Below are 18,362 nucleotides of genomic sequence, written 5' to 3'. Positions count from 1 at the left end.
TGTTATGTCTCAAATGCTATGCACCTAGTGCCTTAATTATATATATTTAAAAATAAGAACTAAATAAAGAGTTGCACTCAAAATTTGACTAAACTAAGTGTCTAACTTGGTGTTTTGGAATAGTTTTTGATTAGACACTACTTAAACATTTAACTTTTTAAGGTTTCGGGCTCAAAGGAAAGGATTTAATCTTTTTCATCTTGTTAATAAACAAATGCAGTTTCATCAAATCTTACATGTCCCATGTTTCTGTTGCGAAACTGGTTACTTAGCCATAAAATATGAAAAGATTGTTGCCAATTTTCAATGAGTAGTTTTTTTTATACAGTAGCGTTAAAAATTACACTGAATGTTGCACCCTACACACCTCAACACGCATCTTAGAATCATAGTCATTTATGGCATGAAAGGAAGCCATTTGGCACATTGAATCTATGCCGGCTCTCTGTGGAGCAATCCAGTCAATCCCACTTCCCATTCGACCCCCGTAGGCCTACAAGTTTATTTCCTTCATGTACATTTTGAAATAATCAATTGTTTCTGCTTCCACCACCCTCGTGGTGGAACTCACTGTGTGCTATTCCTTTTAGTAAGAAAATGCCATTACTATTAATTTCAATTTATCAAACTTAGATGAACTTCAGTAAATAATCATACATGATATCCAAGCTACAGCCCAAGGGAGATATGTGCCCTGACAATGTGATTCTCAAACTCTGGGCAACTTCCTCCTGTTTGTCAGTGCTTGTATTGTTTATTTGCTCATTTGCCCCATTTTAATTGCTTGTGACTGGAGGTTTAGAAAGGGCTGTTGGCGTTGTTGCCTTGTTAACTTAGTCAATTCTAACTACAAAATCATGATCTTTTAGTCTTTGCAATTAGGGATGTATCTAAATTAATGAGCATATGTTGGATATGGCCTGAAGTTACATATGCACATTTGTGTCCAGGAAGATAGAGAACTTGGAGCATCCCAGAATTGGTGCAATGGATCCCACTTGTGCAGAAATTACAGAAACTGGTGCACATTTGAGAGTGCTGCATTTGTCAACGGGAACCCACATCAGAAGTCCCTACAGCATCAGATAGGCACAAATGCAGCATCAGCAATAAAGTGCTAACAGATGGGTTGTTGTCCTCTGCCATGGTGCCTCACTCTGAACCTCTTGCCTCTGATGCTGCCCTTTGTCCATTATGGTCACCAGTGATGTGCCCTTTAGGAAATTCATTACAGACACTTGTTTCTTTTAATGTGGGGGAATATGACAGGGGCACTGAGACTGACAGCATTCTAAGTACAGTCCAGATATCAATCAGAAAGATGCCATAAAACATTGCAACAAAGATCATCACTCAACTTCAGAAACCTGATTTATGCTAAGATCAGATAACATTGAGCTCTGCAACACCTAGGTGTTTGACCATGAATTTAAGGCAGCATATTGTGTCAGTCCAGGAAGCTAAGGTGACCTTGTCTTTTAAATATGGACTGTAACTTTATAAATAAGTGGCAGAGGATTTCATTGGCTTATCTCTGAATTGGTGCAAATCAAAGAAAACGTCATGTGGAAAACAAAACATTACTGGGATTCATTTACAAGATTGTTGAGGAAATTCACATGTAGCAATGTTTGAACAATAAAACCAGTGCAAATCAGTTGCATGTGAATCTCATCAGGATGGGTGGTGGGCTTTGGCACAGGGCAGTGGAGAAAGAAAAGATACATTGCTTTTGCACAGTGGTCATGCTGGGATGTCCTAACTCAGCATAGCTAATTTTTTATTTTCTGAATTTATCATTCTTTATATCTTGTTGCAATGAAATACTATGGATCAGTAGAATTGAGAAAATTCCACTTGTAAAACTATGTATTAAAAGAAAAATAAAATACTGCAGATGCTGGAAACCTAAAATAAAAACAGAAAATGCTGGTAAAACTCAGCAGTTCTGGCAGCATCTGTGGAGAGAGAAAGTTAATGTTTTGAGTCTGTATGTGTCTGCTCTGAAGAAGTCATATGGATTCGGAATGTTAACACTTTTTCTCTCTTCACAGATGCTGCCAGACTTGCTGAGTTTTTCCAGCATTTTCTGTTTGTATAATGTATTAAGAGGAATCATCTTGAAACCTTTAGACTACTGTAATTTATAGCAATGATATCTGCATTTCAGTCAGTACATTTGCTCTGTAGTTTAATCAAGGAGCTCAAGGTTTGACTCTTCATTTGCTCATCTGAGGTGTGGCAGCCATTTGCACAGCCCCAGGTCATGAAGATGAAACAAGATTGGTACCCTGATGATCTATCTGGCAAACCTTGGTAGAGCTGCCTGTGTTTGAATGAGGGTGGACTTAATTGCCAGTAATGGCCCGCTATTCAAATAGTGCATTGGCACTGGGCTATAAGTTACATTATAAGAATAGATTGCATTAGAGTCTGCTTAAGTTCCCTTAAATATAGAAGGTTTATGGGTGATTTAATTGAGATGTTCCAATGGACAAAAGGGATAGATAGAGAGAAACTGTTCCCTCTGGTAGGGGAATCCAGAACAAGGGAGTGTAGGCTTGCAGTTAGTCCTAAGCTGCTAAAGGGTGATATCAGAAAGCATTTCTTTACACATTGGGTAGTGGAAATCTGGGATTCTGTCCTTCAAAAAAGGAACTTGAGGCTGACTGATCTTTGTTAAGCAAGGGTATTAAAGGTTATGGAACCAAGTGGTACAGGTTTGAGGGGCTGAATGGCCTATTTCTGTTCCTATGACACTCCATCTATGCGAAGGATTGTCAAGCTGGGAGTTCACTGTTGGCAATGAAGACCGCTTAGTGAGGCGACACTGAGGGGACAATAAGGAAAGTTGAAAGAAAGATGGAGCTTGCATTTGTATATCATCTTACTATGCTCTCAAATCAACTGAATGTGTTTCACAATCACTGAATTGCTGTTAATTTTTTGTTTAGGTAAAAGCATTGACCACAGATTAAATGAAACAGACATCAGTGTGAATTGTAACTTGTCTCATCTGCTACTAGATGTCAGACAGAGTGGTAAAAATGCTCCAGGTTTTATGACTCTTTTATAGCAGTCACATAAGCCTTGCTCTCCAATGAGATGTTACAAGTCCAATTGCCCTTTGATTATTTCATCAGTCTGCCACAGGCAGAAAGTTTGGTAAATGCATGATGCACCTAATAAGCAGAACCTTTGCATAGCTTTGTTTTCTGACAAAGCTTGTGTAACTTGGTTGGATGTGGTCTTGCTTAAGAGCCTATTTACGAACCTTCAAGAGCAGCAGGTGTGATCAGTGAAGGATGCTGGAACAAATTGCATTACATCATGTGACATGCTTTCAGCTCTACTTTGCCTGTGAGAGACTGCTGGTTGTCAAAAATAGCTATGCATTATGCAGTTTGTTCCAGCATCAACCAGTCAAATAGATTCGTTGATCCTTGTCTATGGTAGGGGGTGTGGGTGGGGTGGCAGCATTGTCAGTAAAATAGCAGCAGGCCTCATTTAGTCAGTAAGGAATGAAACCGGATGGACCATTTGGTATTGACCTAAGCACTGGGAATGACAATAGCACACCCAGCCCTGTCGACCTTGCACAGGCCTCCTCACTGACATCTGGGGGCTTATGGAGGGTTGTCCCGCAGATCAGTCAAGTAACAATCTGACATAGTCATACTAATGGAATCATACCTTATGAATAAAGTCTCAGTCACTACCATCACCATCCATGGGTGTGTCCTGTCCCATCAGTAGGACAGACCCACCGGAGGTGACAGCACAGTGGTATACAGTCAGGAATTGCTCTGGGAGTACTCAACATTGACTTTGGGTGCCATGAGGTCTCATGGCATCAGTTCTTGCTGATTGTTACTTACTGCCACCCACTCCACTTGGCATACCACACCGCTCAGCTGATTCGGTACTCCTCCATGTTGAACACCAGTTGGAAGAAGCACTGAGGGCAGCAAGGGCACAATGTACTCTGGGTGGGGGTCTTCAATGTCTGTCACCAAGAGTGGCTCGGTGGCACCACTGCAGACCAAGCTAGCTGAGTCTTAAAGGACATAGCTGCAACACTGGGGCTGCAGCAGGTGGTGAGGGAACCAACAGGAAGGAAACCCAACTTGACCACCTCCTTTCCAATCTGCCTGTCCCCAGATGCATGTCTCGTGGCAGGATGGGTAGGCGTGACCATCGCACAGTCCTTGTGGAGAAGTCCCGTCTTCACATTGAGGATACTCGGCATCTTTTTGTGTTGCACAACCATCATGCTAAATGGGATAGATTTCATATCTAGCAACTCAAAACTGGATACCCATTAGGTGCTGTGGGCTATCAGCAGCAATAGAATTGTATTTAACCACAATCTGTAACCTCGTGGCCCAACATAACCCACACTCTACTATTTAAATTGCTTAGAGGCTTGGACAGGGCTTCTCAAGCAAATTGAGCCCTTTGCTGGTGAGCAGGTAAAATCAGCAAGTTAAGGAACTGGCCTGATCTGGTTCTGTAACTGCCAGATAGGAGGATCATTTTAATCTCAGAAGTGTAAATAGGAGAGATTAAGTGCACTGTTACAGAGTGGAATTTCTGAGGGTTTGGTGACAAGGGAGTTTGGGGAGGAAGGTAGGGAGGTGCTCTTTTCTTTCTCTATCTTTCTCAGCCTGCAGGAGACCAGGAGTTGAAAAGCTGCAAGAGATGGCTGACTTTTGGAAACATCCAAGAGTGACATAACAGGGGGAACACAAGTTCATTGGTTGGTGAGAAACTGCTGTTACAGAGGATCATAGAGTAGCTGAAAATTTGAAAAATACATTCTTCTTAAAAGGAGGAGCTACTTAGATTTCAGTAAGAAACACAAGAGGGAAGTAAAGTTAAAGGCAGGTGAAATAAAGTAATGTAAGTAAACCAAAGTAAAATAAATTTCACGTAAGGGAAGTAAATTGCAGCAATGGTAGGACAGCTCGGTCGTGTGGGATGCATGCTGTGTGATATGTGGGAAGTTGTGGACACTACTAGTGTCCTGGATAACCACGCGCAGGAAATGCCACCAGTTGCAGAACCTTGAGCTGTGGGTTTCAGAGCTTGAGCGGTGGCTGGAGTCACTGTGGCGCATCTGCGAGGCTGAGAGCTACATGGGCAGCATGTTCAGAGAGGTGGTTGCACTTCAGCTTAGGAGCCTGGAGGCAGAAAGGGAATTGGTGACCTCAGGCAATGCAGGAGAGTGAGGCAGGTAGCGCAGGAGTCCCATTCACCAATCAGTTTTCCATTTGGAAACCAATGAGGGCTTTGGTTCCTCGGAGGAGTGCAGTCAGAGCCAGGTTTGTGGCACCAGCGGCAGCTCTGCTGAATGGGAAAGGAGGAAGAAGAGGGGAAGAGCAGTATCAATAGGGGATTCCTTAGTTAGGGGAACAGACAGGTGTTTCTGTGGCCATATAGGTGACTCCAGGATGGTATGTTGCCTTCCTGGTGCCAGGGTCAAGGATGCCACAGAGCAGTTGCAGGACATTCTTCTGGGGGAGGATGATCAGCCAAAGGTTGTGGTCCACATTGGTACCAATGACTTCACAGAATCACAGAATTGTACGGTGCAGAAGGAAGCCATTTGGCCCATCGTGTCTGCACCGGCTCTCCAAATGAACAGCATAACTTAGTGCCATTCTCCTGTTTTTCCCCTATACCCTTGCATATTGTTTTTATTCAAATAGTCATCTATTGCCCTCTTGAATGCCTCAATTGAACCCAAGCAGTGTGTTCTAGACTTGAACTACTCGCTGTGTGAAAAGTTTTTCTCACATCACATTTGCTTCCTTTGCAAATAGCTTTAAATTTGCGCCCTCTCAATCTCAAGATTGCTCCCAGTCCCATGTGCAGGTGAGTATAGGAGAATAGAGCAATTGAACATGTGGCTGGAAAGCTGGTATAGGAGAGAGGGCATCAGATTTCTGAGGCAGTGGGGACCAGTTCTGGGGAAGGTAGACCTGTAACAAGCCTGATGGTCTGCACCTGAACAGGGAGAACTGGGACGAATACCCTCACAGGGTGATTTGCTATTGCTGTTGGGGAGGGTTTAAACTAGATTGGTAGGGGCCGGGGAACCTGAGGGCAAATTCAGAGTAGGGAACAGGAGATGGAGAATTAATGAGTGGTTCCAAAAGACCAAAAAAGCGCAGGTTAAAAAGTATACAGCACAGGAATTTGACAGTGTTAAAAGGTGTATATGTAAATGCAAGGAGCATAGCAAATAAAGCCGATGAGCTGAGAGCACAGATAGATACATGGCAGCATGATATCATCGCTATAACAGAAACTTGGCTTAAAGAGGAGCACAAATAGCAGCTTAACATGCCTCGGTATAGAGTTTTCAGGCAGGATAGAGAGAGTGATAAAAAGGTGGGGGTTTGAGCATTATTGGTTAAAGAATTACAGCTGTGAGAAGGGATGATATACTAAAAGAAGCACCAAATGAGGCCATATGGGTTGAGCTCAGAAATAAGAAAGGGACAGCTACTTTGGCAGGAGTGTACAATAGACCCCCAAATAGCAAAAGGGAGCTAGAGGAGCAAATATCTAGGAAAATTTCTGGGTGCAAAAACAATGGGGCAGTAATAGATGGAGACTTCAATTACCCTAATATCCATTGGGATACGAACAATGTGAAGGGCACAAAGGACACAAAATTCCTAACTGCATTCAATTGAATATTTTCAGCCAGCATGTAACAAGCCCTATGAGAGGGGGTGCAATTCTAGATTTAGTCTTTGGAAATGAAGCTGGGCAAGTGGATGAAGTAGCAGGGGGTACTATTTTTGAGATAGTGACCTTGATGCAGTTAGATTTAGCATCAAAATGGAAAAGGACAAAGATTAAACTGGATTATGAGTTCTACATTGGGGAAGACAAATTTTACAAAGCTGAGAGGTGAACTGGCAAAAGTGGACTAGACAGACCTGCTTGAAGGGAAAACAGTGTCAAATCAGTTAAAAGCAAAATACTGCGGATGCTGGAAATCTAGAACTAAAACAAAAATACCTGGAAAAACTCCAGGTCTGACAGCATCTGCGGAGAGGGTCGTATGGTCTCGAAACATCAACTGTATCCCTCTCCGCAGATGCTGTCAGACCTGCTGAGTTCTTCCAGGTAGTTTTGTTTTAGTGTCAAATCAGTGGAAGGTGTTCAAAAGCGGGATTCTACGGGCACAATGTAGACATGTTGCCACAAAGAAAAAGGGTGGAACTGCCAAATCTAGAGTCCCCTGGTTATTCAGAAGCATACGGGGTAAGATAAAGCAGAACAAGAGAGCTTATGACAGTCACAAAAAGCTTAATACTGTAGAAAGCCTAGAGGAGTATAGGAAATACAGGGGTGAAGTAAAAAAGAAAATTAGGAAGAGAGGATACGAAAAACTATTGGCAGGTAAAATCAAAGAAAACTCAAAGATGTTTTATCAGTACATTGAGCAAAAGAATAACTAAGAAATGAGTAGGGCCTATCAGAGATGTACATGGTAACTTGTGTGTTGATACTGAAGATGTGGGCAAGGTTCTCAATGAGTACTTTGTCTCTTTCTTCACGAAGGAGAGGGATGATGCAGTTGTTCTAGTTAGAGGAAGAGTACAAAATATTAGATAGAATAGGCGTAATGAGAGAGGAAGCACTGGAGGGACTGGCACCCTTGAAGGTGGATCGATCACCAGGGTCGGATGTATAGTATCCCAGGCTGTTAAAGCCAAGGAAGAAGTAGCGGATGCTGAGGTTCATTTTCCAAACTTCACTGGACACAGGCAAGGTACCAGAGGATTGGAGGTCTGCGAACTTTGTACCAATATTTCAAAAGGATGCAAAGGATAGGCCAGCAAATTATAAGCTGGTCAGTCTGACTTTGATGGTGAGCAAATTATTGGAACCAATTCTGAGACACAGGATAAACTGTCACTTAGAAAGGCACGGATTGATCAGGGATAGTTAGCATGGTCTTGTTAGGGGAAGATTGTATCTTATTAACTTAATAGAATTTTTTGAGGAAGTAACGAGGATTGTTGAGGGTCGTGCAATGGATGTTGTCTGCATGAATTTTAATACGCATTTGACAAGGCCCCATATAGCAGACTGGTCAGAAAAATGAGATCCCATGGGATGTAGGGGAATGTGGCGAGTTGGATCCCGAATTTGCTCTGACAGGAAACAAGGAGTAACGATCAATGGATGTTTTTGTGACTGGAAAGTGGTTTCCAGGAGCGTTCCACAGGGCTCAGTGTTGGGGCCCTTGCTGTTTGTTGTATATGTTAATGATTTGGACTTAAATGTGGGAGACATGATTGGGAAATTTGCAGATGACTGAAAAATTGGCTGCATAGTTGATAGTGAAGAGGATAGCTGTTGTCTCCAGAATGATATCAATGGTTTGGTTGGGTGGGCAGAAAAGTGGCGAATGGAATTCAATCCAGAGAAGTGTGAGGTAATGCATTTAGGGAGGGCAAACAGAGCAAGGGAATATTCAATAAATGGGAGAATATTGAGAGGGGTTGAGGAAGTGAGAGTTTTTGGAGTGTATGTCCACAGGTCCCTGAAGGCAGCAGGACAGGTGGATTAGGTGGTAAAGAAAGCATATGGAATGCTTTCCTTTTTTGGACGAGGTAATGAAAGTACAAAAGCTGGGAATGTAATGCTGGAACTGTATAAAAAGGTGGTTAGGCCACAGCTGGAATATTGTGTACAGTTCCGGTCACCACGTTACAGGAAGGGCATAATTGCTTCAGAGTATAGAGGAGATTTACAAGAATGTTGTCAGGGCTTGAAAATTGCAGCTTGAAGAAAGATTGGATAAGCTAGGGTTGTTTTCCTTAGAGCATGAGGAGGCTGAGGGGTGACCTAATTGAGGTGTACAAAATTATGAGAGGCTAAGAAAGGGTAGACAGGAAAAGACATGTTTTCCTTAGCTGAGGGGGCAGTTACCAGGGGGCATAGATTTAAGGTGATTGGTAGAAGGATTGGGAGGGACATGATGAAAACCTTTTTCACCCAGAGGGTAATAGACACCTAGAATTCACTGCCTAAATGGGTGGTTGAGGTTGAAACGCTCAACTCATTTATAAGGTACCTGGATCTGTACCTGAAGTGCTGTAACCTGCAAGGCTACGAACCTGGTGTTGGAAAGTTGGGTTAAAAATGAGCATGTAAATGTTTAGCTCTAGCTTTTTTCTCTTTTTGTGGCCAGCACAAACGCAATGGGCTGAAAGCACTCCCACTGCTCTGTAAATTTTCTATGGTTTTATGGTTCTATTGTTCTATCATTAAGCTGGGGGATCAACCCTGGCTCAATGAAGAGTGCAGGATGGCATACCAGGAGCAGAACCAGGCATACCTAAAAATGAGGTGCCAACCTGGTGAAGCTACAACACAGGCCTACTTGCATGCCAACCAGCGTGGGCAGCATGCTATAGACAGCTAAGTAAACCCACAACCAACAGATCAGATCTAAGCTCTGCAATTCTGCCACATTCAGCCGTGAATGCTGGTGGACAATTAAACAACTAATAAGAGGTGGTTCCACAAATATCCCCATCCTGAATGATGGGGGAGCCCAGCACATCAGTGCAAAAGGCAATGCTGAAGCATTTGCAACCATCCCCAGCCAGAAGTGCCGAGTGGATGATCTATCTCTGCCTCCTCCTGAGCTCCCCGACATCACCGTGCCATCTTCAGCCAGTTTGATTCACTTCACGTGATAAAGAAATGGCTCAAGGCATTGGATACTGCAAAGACCATGGACCCTGACAGTATCCCAGTAACTGAAGATTTGTGCTCCAGAATTGGCTGCATCTCTAGCCAAGTTGTCCCAGTCCATTTACAGCACTGGCATCTACCTGGCAATGTGGCAACTTGCCCAGGCATGCCCTGTCTACAAAAGAGCAGGACAAATCCAACCCGGCCAATTACTCCATCAGTCTACTCTTGATCATCAACAAATTGATGTGAGATATTGTTGACAGTGCTATCGAATGGCTCTTAGTCAGCAATAATCTGTTCACTGACGCTAAGTTGAGTTCTGCTGAGGCCACTCAGCTCCTGACTTTGTAACAGGTCCAAACATAGACAAAAGAGCTGAACTCAAGAGGTGAGGTGAGAGTGACTGCCCTTCTCTCCACTGATTGGAGTCATACTTAGCACACCTGGTGTGGTAGTTGTGGTTGTTGGAGGTCAATCATCTCAGTCCTGGGACATTGCTGCAAAAGTTCCTCGGTAGTGTCCGAGGCCCGACCATCTTCAGCTGCTTTATCAATGATTTTCCCTCCATCATAAGCTCAAGTGGGGATGTTCGTTGATGATTACCATTTGGAATTTCTCATAGTGAAGCGTATGTGTCCATATGCAGCAAGACCTGTGATCAGTGACAAGTAACATTCAAACCACACAAGTGCTAGACAATGACCATCTCAAGCAAGAGAGAATCTAACCATCTCCTCTTGACATTGAATGGTCTTACCATTACTGAATCCCCCAATGTCAACATCCTGAGGGGGTTACCATTGACCAGAAACTAAACTGGACCAGCCATATAAATGTGGGTACAAGATCAGGCCAGAGGCTAAGAATTCTGTGACGAGTAATTCCCCTGCTGACTCCCCAACCTAGAATATTAGCAAAACCTGTCCAACGTGTTCAAGGAAAGCTGAGACTGCTTCCAAATACCACTGTCACTTGAAGAATGAACCTGATCATTACCCTATCATACGTGAAAACAACTAGTTATGTGGGCTTTGTAACTTATACTGTAGGTATGCAGAGCATTCTTTCACTTCTTTTGCACAACAAACAAGATATGAAAACCTAAAAGAGAGACAAAATTTACTGAAGGGAATGTGCACCCTTGAAAAATGTTGATTGTTTATATTTAAAATGATCAATTGGGTTAATTTTAGACACTTTAATACTTGCGAGTTTTAGTTATTGTGCAGACAGAAAAACAAAGTAACATTTACTTTTCAGCATATCAAAGTTAATTCAAGGATCACATCTCAACACTTGCTGGGTATCACGGAGGCATTCTATGCCACATGTGCTTCTCGCAGGCACTCTGTCCCCATCCCGCGCCTCTCACAGGTGCCCCTCTGTCCCTGTCCCGTGCCTCTCTCAGACACTCCTCTGTCCCCATACCGTGCCTCTCACAGACACTCCTCTGTCTCCACCCTGCGCCTTTCACAGACACTCCTCTGTCCCCATCCCGCGTCTCTCATAGGTGCCCCTCTGTCCCAATCCCGTGCCTCTCACAGACACACCTCTGTCCCCATCCCGTGCCTCTCACAGACACTCCTCTGTCCCCACCCTGCGCCTCTCACAGACACTCCTCTGTCCCTGCCCTGCGCCTCTCACAGGTGCTCCCCTATCCCCACCCTGCACCTCTCACAGACACTCATCAGTCCCCACACTCCACGCCTCTCACAGACACTCCTCTGTCACCACTCCACGCTGCTCACAGGTGCGCTGTCCCCACCCCGCACCTCTAACAGGCACGCCTCTGTCCCCACACCCCGTGCCTCATGCAGGCGCTCTGCCCCCACCCCATGCCTCCCTCGGGCGCCCTTTTGTCTCCACATTCCGTGCTTCATGCAGGTTCTCTGTCCCCATCCCGTGCCTCTCACAGGCGCTCCTTTGCCCCCACGTCCCGTGCCTCTCGCGGGTGCTCTGCCCCCCCACGTCCCGTGCCTCTCGCGGGTGCTCTGCCCCCCCCACGTCCCGTGCCTCTCGCGGGTGCTCTGCCCCCCCCACGTCCCGTGCCTCTCGCGGGCGCTCTGCCCCCCCCACGTCCCGTGCCTCTCGCGGGCGCTCTGCCCCCCCCACGTCCCGTGCCTCTCGCGGGCGCTCTGCCCCCCCACGTCCCGTGCCTCTCGCGGGCGCTCTGCCCCCCTCACGTCTCGTGCCTCTCGCGGGCGCTCTGCCCCCCCCATGTCCCGTGCCTCTCGCGGGTGCTCTGCCACCCCACATCCTGTGCCTCTCGTGGGCGCTCTGCCCCCCCACGTCCCGTGCCTCTCGTGGGCGCTCTGCCCCCCCACGTCCCGTACCTCTCGTGGGCGCTCTGCCCCCCCACGTCCCGTGCCTCTCGTGGGCGCTCTGCCCCCCCACGTCCCGTGCCTCTCGCGGGCGCTCTGCCCCCCCCACGTCCCGTGCCTCTCGCGGGCGCTCTGCCCCCCCCCACGTCCCGTGCCTCTCGCGGGCGCTCTGCCCCCCCCACGTCCCGTGCCTCTCGCGGGCGCTCTGCCCCCCCCACGTCCCGTGCCTCTCGCGGGTGCTCTGCCCCCCCCACGTCCCGTGCCTCTTGCGGGCGCTCTGCCCCCCCACGTCCCGTGCCTCTCGCGGGCGCTCTGCCCCCCCCACGTCCCGTGCCTCTCGCGGGCACTCCTCTGTCCCCCGTCTCACCTCCCACCCCTCTCCTGGCGCAGATGCTCTCCACCTCGCTCCTCTCAAAGAGTTTCTGCACCTCATTCAACAACTAATTCTTTCACAAATCTATTCTTTCCATTTTCAACCCCTGAATTTCTCTCTGGTATTCATTTAAACCCACCCTCTATCCAAACTAGGATTTTGATTCTTACACTCTCGGTCGACAGGAACTTGAGCATAATGGATATGTAGCTGAGCTAGTAACTCAGGAATAAAAACAGAAAATGCTGGAAATACTCAGTAGGGCAGGTACTGATCTTACACAGACCTGCAACATTCAGTTCAGTTTTTCACTCCACAGGTGCTATTCCCACTATCAACACCCTGGGGTGTTATCATTGACCAGAATCTGAACTGGACTAGCCATATAAATACTGTGGCGAAAAGAGCAGGTCAGAGGCTAGGAATTCTGTGGCGAGTAACTCATCTCCTGACTCCCCAAACCCTGTCCACATCCACAAGACACAAGTCAAGGGTGTGATGGAATACTCCCCACTTACCTGGATGAGTGCAGCTCCCACAACAGTCAAGAAGCTTGACTGTCCAAGACAAAGCAGCCTGTTTGATTGGCACCACATCCACAAACATTCACTCCCTCCACCACCAATGCACAGTAGCAGCAGTGTGTACCATCTACAAGATGCACTGCATAATTCACCAAGGCTCCTTAGACAGCACCTTCCAAACTTACAACCACTATCATCCAGAAGGACAAGGGCAGCAGATTGATAGGAACACCACCACCTGGAAGTTCCCCTCCAAGTCACTCACCATCCTGACTTGGAAATATATCGCCCTTCCTTCACTGTTGCTGGGTCAAAATCCAGGGAACCCCCCCCCCCCCACCACACACACACACACACACACACACACACACAACAGCACTGTGGGTGTATCTACACTACATGGACTGCAATGGTTGAAGAAGGCAGCTCACCACCACCTTCTCAAGGGCAACTAGGGATGGGCAATAAATGCTGGCCCAGCCAGTGAAGTCCACATCCCATGAATGAATTAAAATTTTTGTAAAATGATTGACCTGAATATTTATAGCATTTTCTGTTTTTATTTCCGATTTCCAGCATTTGCAGTGTTTTGTTTTTGTGTTAGTAATTCAGAGCCCTGAACCAATGATCTGGAGAAATGAGTTCAAATCCCAGCAGGGAGGCTGGGGATTTAAATTTAATTAAATTAGAATATAAAGCTTACATCAGGCATATATTCATGAAACTACAGGAGTTGTAAAAATTGATCTGCTTCATAATGTCCATTAGGAAAGGGAATCTACCAAATTTACCTGGCCTAGCCTACATGTGACTCCAAACAGTGTGATTGACTCTTAACTGCCCTTTGAAATGGCCTAGGAAAGAACTTAGTTGTATGAAACTACCGCAAGAAAGTCTAATAAAACAAAAGCAGACTGACCACATGGCACCAGACATGACAAAGGTACGCACAGGTCACCCGATCTTGCAAAGTCCTTCTCAATAACATCTGAGAACTTGTGCCAAAATTGGGAGAGCCTTCTATATCTTACAGCCATTGTTCCAGACACCACCAACATCATCCCTCAACATGTCCTGTCCCACTGACAGAATAGACCCACCAGAGGTCGTTGCTGCTGGGGATAGAGCGCCTGCGAGAGAAGTCTGCTGGGGGACAGCACAGTTGTTTACAGTTAGGAAAGAGTGGCTCCGGGAGTCCTCAACATTGAAGCTGGGCTCCATGAAATCTCATGATATCAGGTCAAACATGGGCAAGGAAGCCTCCTGCTGATTATTACTTACCACCGTCTGTCATCTGTCGAATCAGTGCTTCCAATTGCTCCTAGTTGTGATGAGGACATAAGGAATCTGTAAGGAGATATAGACAGGTTGAGTGAGTGGGCAAAAACTTGGCAGATGGAGTTTAATGTGGGGAAGTGAGGGGTCATGCACTTTGGTAGGAAAAATCAAAAGGCAGACCAATATTTAAATGGAGAGAGACTCCAAAAAGTGTAGCACAGAGGTATCTGGGTGTTCTTGTGCATGAAACACAAGAAGTTAGCATGCAGGTGCAGCTAGCAATTAAGAAGGCAAATGGAACTTTGGCCTGTATTGCTAGGGGGTTGGAGTTTAAAAATAGGGAAGTCTTATTACAACTGTACAGCGTTTTGGTGAGGCTGCACCTGAAGTACTGTGTACAGTTTTGGTCCCTGTATTTAAGAAAGGATATACTACATTGGAGGCAATTCAAAAGAGATTCACTAGTCTGATTCCTGGGATGAAGAGGTTGACTTATCAAGAACGGCTAAACAGGTTAGGCCTTTATTCATTAGAGTTTGGAAGAATGAGGGATGATCTTATTGAAATGTACAAGATTCTCAGGGGGCTTGACAGGGTAGATGTTTCCACTAGTGAGGGAATCTCAAACTAGGGGACATAGTTACAGAATAAGGGGGCACTCATTTAAAACTGAGATGTGAAGGAATTTCTTCTGAGGAGAGTGAATGTCTGGAATTCTCTACCTCAGAGAGTTGTGTCAGCTAGACCAGTGAAAGCATTTAAAGAGGAAGTAGATAGATTTTTGAAATATCGGGGAGTTGCGGGCTATGAGAAGCTGGCATGAAAAAGGAATTGAGGTCTGTAGCAGATCAGCCATGATCTGATTGAATGGCAGGGCAGGCTTGAGGGGCTGAATAGCCTACTCATCCTATTTATGTTCTCTAAGTTGAGTACCACTTTGAAGGAGCTCTGAAGGTGGCAACGGCACAGAATGGACTCGGGGTAGGGACTCCAATGTCCATCACAAAGAGTTGCTCAGTTACAACACTGCTGACTGAGCTGGCTGAGTCCTGTCATCACCAGTCTATCTGCGCAGATGCATTTATCTAGGATGACATTGATAGGAGTGACAACCAGACTGTACTTGTGGAGACAAAGTCTCATCTTCATCCTGAGGACATTCTACATTGTTCTTTGTTGCACCACTGTTGTGCTAAATGTGATAGATTCTGATTAGATCTAACAGCTCAAAACTGAACATCCATGAGGCACTATGGGCCATCAGCAGCAAGAGGATTGTATTCCACCATAATCTGTAATCCCATGGCCCGGCATATCCTGCACTCTGCTGTCACAATTGAACCATGGGACCAAACCCAGACCAATCAGGAGTGCGTGCTAGGATCAACACTAGGCATGCCTAAAAATGAGATGCTAACATGGTGAAGCTCCAACACAGGACTACATGTGTGCTAAACAGGGTAAGTGGCATGTTGTAGACAGATCTTGTGGGGAGGTGGTGGCATAATGGTACTGCCACTGGACTAGTATTCCAGAGACCCAGGGTAATGCTCTGGGGACCCCGGTTCAAATCCTACCATGACAGATGGTGAAATTTGAATTCAGTAAAAGTCTGATGTTGACCACAAAACCATTGCCAATTGTCGTAAAAACCCACCTAGTTCATTAATGTCCTTTAGGGAAGGAAATCTGCCGTCCTTACCTGGTCTGGCCTACATGTGACTCCAGCAATATGGTTGTCTCTTAAATGCCCTCTGAGCAAGGGCAATTAAGGATGGGCAATAAATGCTGGCCTAGCCAGCGTCTCCACATGAATAAATGAATTTTTAAAAAAGCACAAGCAGTGGATCAGGTCAGGCTCAGTAGTTCTGTCACATCCAGTCATCAGTGGTGGTGGGCAATTAAACAGCTAACTGCTAAACAGCTAATCCCCAGTGATGGCGATGTGTGTGAGTATAAAACACATGGCTGAAGTGTTTGCAACCATCTTCACAGAGAAGTGCTGAATGAATGGTTCAGCTGAGGGCCCCAGCATCACAGATGCCAGTTTTCAGCCAATTCAGTTCACTCCAATGATATCAAGAAACAGCTGAAGGCACTGAATAATGTAAAGGCTAAGGACCCTGACAACATTCTGGCATTGGTGCTGAAAACTTATGCTCCAGAACTAGCCACGTCCCGAGCCGAACTGTCCCAGTCTAGCTACAACACTGGCATCTACCCGACAATGTAGAAAATTGCCCAGCTACAGCCACAAAAAAGCAGGGTAAATCCAATTTGGCCAATTACTGCCCCATCAGTCTACCCTTGATCATCAGTGTTGGAAGGTGTCATCAACAGTGTTAACGAACGGTACTTAGCCATCAATAACATGCTATCTGTTGCTTGGTTTCGGTTCTGCCAGGATCACTTGGTTCCAAACCTGAGCTGAATTTGAGAGGTGAGGTGAGAGTTACTGCTCTTAGCATCAATACAGCATTTGACTGAATGTGGCATCAAAATGTTCTGGTAAAGTTGAAGCCAATGGGAATTGAGGAAACCTCGCCATTGGCTGGAGCCATACCTAGTACAAAGGAAAATGGTTGTTGAAGGCCAATCACCTTAGGCCTGGGACTTTGCTTCAGGAGTTCCTTAGGGGAATGTCCTAGGTCCAACCATCTTCAGCTGCATTTGTCAGTTACCTTCCTAGCATCAAAAGATTGGAAGTGAGGATGTTTGCTGATTGCACAGTGCCATACCCAGCTCCTCAGGTAATGAAGCAGTTTGTGCCGCCATGCAGCAAAATCTGAACCATATTCAGAATTGGGCTGACAAATGACACGTAACGTTTGCACCACACAAGTGCAATGACCATTTGTAACAAGAGAGAACCTATCTCTTCTTTAATTCAATGGCATTATGAATGCTGAAACACCCCCCACCAAAAACATCCTGGGGCTCATCATTGACCACATTGGACCAGCCACATAAATACTGTAGCTATAATAACAGGTCAGGGGCTAGGTATTTTGCAGCAAGTAATTCACCGCCTGACTCCCTAAAACCTTTAAGCAGTTTACAAGGTGCAAGTCAGGTGTTTGGTGGAATATTCCCCACTTGCCTGCATGAGTGTAGCTCCAACAACACTCGGGAAGCTCAACACCATTCAGGGCATAGCAGCTACTTGCCAGGATTGAAACCCCATCAACCACCTTAAACATTCGCTTGCTCCAACACTGACATGCTGTGACAGCAGTGTGTACCACCTACAAAATACACTGCAGCAGCTCACTAAGCCTTCTCCTACAGCATTTTCCAAACCTTTTGCCATCTATAGGAAGAAAGACAGCAGACATATAGGAACACCAGCACCTGCAAGTTCCCCTTCAAGCCACAAAGCATATTGACTTGGAACTATATTGCCATTCACCACTGGCTCAAAATCCTGGAACTCACTCCCTACCAGCTTTATGGGTGTACCTACACCATACAGACTGCAGCGGTTCAAGAAGGTGGCTCACCACCACCTTCTCAAGGTAATTATGATGGCAATAAGTGCTGGCCTTGCAGTGGCGCTCACATCCCATGAATGAATATTATATAAAACATTACTGGTACTCATTTGATCAGTCTTTGGTTCAAGATGGGAACAAGAAAAAGCTTTCAACACTCCTTGGGTCCTCTTCTTCCTCCACCCTGCCCCACCCCACCGCCCCGCCAAAACAAGTGGCACTGTTGTTTAAAAGGCAGAACTCTGTTCTAAGGCAACACTTCTTAACTTGAAGAAATGTTTGCATTGCATAGAAAATCAGTGGCATTGAAATTTGAGTAATGAGCAAATCACTCCTGATGTTGCTAGTTGTGGACTTTGACCACAGGACACATTTTTGTGGTCAGTTTTTAAAACTTGGTTTTTTTTTGACTTCTCCGTAATGTTGCTTGTATAATTGTATGTTGATTTGAATTATTTGCAAAGCCAAGAGGAGTAACATTGTTACAGTTCACTGCACCTGTCTACTTTATATCATTCCCTTATTCTCCCCGTGCAGACATCCACTCGATGAGAGGACTCACAACATTGGCTTAAGGAAATAAAATAACTGGTTGTAAGTATGTGCATTACATTTTCAAATACGACCTACAATATAACCAGTA

At 45.5% G+C, this 18,362-nt stretch overlaps 1 protein-coding gene across 4 annotated transcripts in view; it reads left to right on the top strand.

Annotated features, from left to right (window-relative positions):
• Positions 1-18,362, top strand: part of rnf216 (ring finger protein 216) — a 220,941-nt gene that overhangs the window by 20,775 nt on the left and 181,804 nt on the right. For 3 of the 4 annotated variants that reach the window (XM_041206802.1, XM_041206800.1, XM_041206803.1), the window contains exon 2: positions 18,257-18,313. The exons of the other annotated variant lie outside the window; for it this stretch is intronic. The gene's annotated coding sequence lies outside the window, so the exon portion shown is untranslated. The remainder of the gene's footprint in view (positions 1-18,256; positions 18,314-18,362) is intronic. 4 annotated transcript variants of the gene reach the window in all.

The sequence above is a fragment of the Carcharodon carcharias genome, chromosome 15 (genome assembly GCF_017639515.1).
Source record: "Carcharodon carcharias isolate sCarCar2 chromosome 15, sCarCar2.pri, whole genome shotgun sequence".
In the NCBI taxonomy this organism is placed as follows: Eukaryota; Metazoa; Chordata; class Chondrichthyes; order Lamniformes; family Lamnidae; genus Carcharodon; species Carcharodon carcharias.
Note: the sequence above shows the minus strand (reverse complement) of the source record. Positions and strands in the feature narration are given on the sequence as shown.